This window comes from Littorina saxatilis, linkage group LG16 (genome assembly GCF_037325665.1).
Source record: "Littorina saxatilis isolate snail1 linkage group LG16, US_GU_Lsax_2.0, whole genome shotgun sequence".
Lineage (NCBI taxonomy): Eukaryota > Metazoa > Mollusca > Gastropoda > Littorinimorpha > Littorinidae > Littorina > Littorina saxatilis.
In genome coordinates this window covers 46,948,500-46,952,107 of record NC_090260.1, presented here as the reverse complement: position 1 = coordinate 46,952,107, position 3,608 = coordinate 46,948,500, and positions in this window count along the sequence as shown.

The following is a 3,608-nucleotide window of genomic DNA, read 5'->3' as shown; positions in this document are numbered from 1 at the left end:
AGCTTACTGCTGTAAATATATTTTTCACATCTAAAACCTGTATCAAGTAATCAATAACTGAATGTACATGATCACTCATCACTGTTCACACACACAACATCACGTTACACACTCACTGCTTGGAGTTGTCTCCATCACCATACTGTAAGTACTGGACGATGTTGGTATTCCTGTTGTACGCTCCATATGGACGCACACTGCTTTCTCTGTCTTGAAATCTTCACCTGCTGGTGCTGAAACGGAAAATTCATCAATCTGTTTGAAGTCTTCCCTTCATAGTGACATGTTTACAGACCTTTTCTGAACCGTCGCGATATAACCTTGAACGGTTGAAAACGACGTTAAACACCAATTAAAGAAAAGACCTTTTCTGAACGTATGAAAGAGAACATTCCTAAACGATAAAAATTATTAACTCTAAAAAGACAGAATGATTCTCTTCCTGAAAGAGAAGAAGATATGTTCACGAAAGACAGAAAAAGATGACACTTAAAGGCACATTCCTTCTTGTGTAAACATATCTTAAATCAGTTTGGAACACAATCTCAGATGTGGCCAGGCCTCCGCATGGAATAAGACAATCTCTCCACTTGGCCACATACCAGAAATGAACAGCCTGGGCAAAGTGGACATTTGATGATGAATTAATTTTGAAAATGGAACCACTGGCTTCTCAAGAAATTATTTCCCATGGGGTATCATTTTAGATTCCGAGCCTTGGTATTTGAAGATTTTTGAACAGCTAAAAAAGGTAAAGTGAATTATGACAACATAATTATACACATGCTTAGATAATTACACAACACGTTCCGTTAAAGCGCATTTTCAGAAAAAAACACTGCAGGGTTTCATCAGTTTTCACCCTTACGTACACAACCTTCCATCACACTACAGGCTGATGACTCTTCAACACCACAGTGCTCCATCTTTCACACACACAATATCACGTTACACACTCACCGCTTGGAGTTGTCTCCATCACACTACAGGCTTATGACTCTTCGACAACATGGTTCTCCATCTTTCACACACACAATATCACGTTACACACTCACCGCTCTCCATCTTTCATACACAAAATATCACATTACACACACAAAATATCACATTACACACTCACCGCTTGGAGTTGTCTCCATCACACTACAGGCTGGTAATGATTCTTCAACAGCATGGTGCTCCATCTTCACTACCACAGTCCACGGCTGCTTCCTCTTCATCCTGATGTTAGGTGGCTTCACCTGGTGGACATACAACATATCTCATTATTTATTCAAGGCACATATAATTATGTTTGCATTGATTATCGCCAATTTTACTGAACTTAGTCATGTGAGGCATAGCTCTGTTATAGACCCCCCCCCTCTATCCTTCAGCAGTGATATAGATAGATTCTATCGCTCTTGCTCTGTATCCTTCGTCCTGTTTGTATTGTTTTCGTCAGGCCCGGTTGCTGCGCTAGGTAGCACTGTGTGGTAGGCCAGCCTCTCAGCACAGGGACTGAAATTGGACGCCTGGCTTGACATGTAGGGCAGCAAATGCCAAGTCTCAGTGATTATTAAAAATAATAGTGGAAGTTAGGGATCATGAAAAATGCGAGCTTAAGCAGAATGGAGATCCATGTGTTCAAGCCTGTAGTTGTTAAATTAAATGCGGTATGTTTGTATGGTTTGCTCCAGAAATGTATATTTCGTACATTAGAGCGTTCGGAACTTTTCAATCACATAAGTAGATCCAAAAAAGTCTAGCTCTTAAACCTGTGTGCTATCAAAGGTTCAGGCCTGTTGTTCTGTAAGTGATTTTGGTTGCTGGGTAATATAAGTTACCGAAAAATAACTAGCCCTACAAGTTTACAGAGAGAAAAAAGCAGAGGGGGGAATAAAGCAAGCTTGGCTACCAACCCACCCATGTTATTATTTCCCACAGGCACAGGAACACTATCCACTTTATCTTTCACTCGAGGGAAATTAGGAGCACCAACCAAATGAGGATAGTTGTCCTGTACAGGGATTTCCTCAAGAAAATGAAGGAGAAGAAGAAGAATAGCCCTATTGGTAAAATATGATATCTTTCTATCCTTTTCTTTAGTTTTCAAAGTCAACGTAATGAGAAAGTCCTCCTGTTAAACCGCATTTTGCATGTCCAGGGATGGCAAAATCATCGCGCGCCAACCAGCCGAGTAACTTCAAGAAAGTAACAAGCCTGTACAAAGTTTGACAGGCCCGGTACATGTATAGCACACAACAAATTATGAGCGTTACATTTCTTTACACCATTTAAAGTAAATTAAACAGCTTTGATGCGCACAGGAGCCTCATTTTTGTTTCACTAGAACATAGCGATGATTTTTTTATCTCTTTAATTTGACCAGAAAACAACGTTTCAGTCTCAGAGAGATCTATCAAATGCCAAAGCTGATTTTAGGTAAACCTGATATCATTACACAAATTAACGACTTCAGTCCTTTTCCTGTGCCCAGCTTTCGCATTTGAATATACCACAGACTGAACTGATGCTTCCTTGCCAAAGTAACGCTGAAGGAGTCTATGTCGACCAAAAGTGGGTGCATTCCCTGTCAGCATTTACCCTGTATATATATATATATATATAAGGAATACACCGGGGTGGATTTCCAGTATGAAAGTACGGTACCACTCAATCTCGCGTCAACCTAGTGACTGCCTTTACCCGATTTGAATAACCCTAGCTTTACTTCCCCTTCCAAAATGGTGGTTCGACAGGAGAATCTTTTGGAAATTCTGAATGCATGTGCGGCATTCAGCCAAGCAAACATGCTTCGGCGAGAAAGGCGGAGAGTCTGAATGGATTTAGATAAAGAAACATGCACCCCCCTCCACCCCTCTCATAATTTCCCATACAGTGCTGATGACGACACAGGTCCTAACATTTTGACAGACTGGTTACGTCCCTTGAATGACGATGGAAGCAATAAGGCAAATGTGTTAAAGTGGAACCCCCCTGTTATGCCCCCCCCCCCCCCCAATTTAAGACTTCCTCTCTTATAAAATAAAGACCCTGTTTTCTCAGTCTATTTGCATGCATGTTGTTCATAACCTCTGTAAATTTACTCTAACGTTAAGACTCCCTCCTTTTTAGACCAGATTTTCTCAAATTGTTGGAGGTCTTAAAAGGGGGGTTCCACTGTAGGTAAAACATATTTTTGAACAAATTTGACCCCACAATAGTGTACAGTACCTAAGGTTGATCATCAGTACTTTGGAAATGAGGGTGGATATGCCTTGTGGAGTGTTCATACGAGATTAACATGGACGAAAGTGCACATCTTAGCATCAACAGTTCAGCCTCCATAAGCTTCATCTCACCTCACTGACACTCAAAAGGAAGATATAATTCGCTATTCGAAGACGAAAGATGCGCTCAGCCGAAAAATAAGATGGTTACACCGGTTGTACAGCCTGGGGGGCTCCATAAACTACTCGTAGATTGTCCAACCATGCAGCGCCCGACACTATTGCTGGAGTAACTTGAATTTGAACTCGAGCAAGACTACCCGAAGTGAGAATTCAAGTTGCTCGGTGCGGGACTCACCAAGCGGCGTTCCACTTCCACCAGGCGGCTTTTCACGG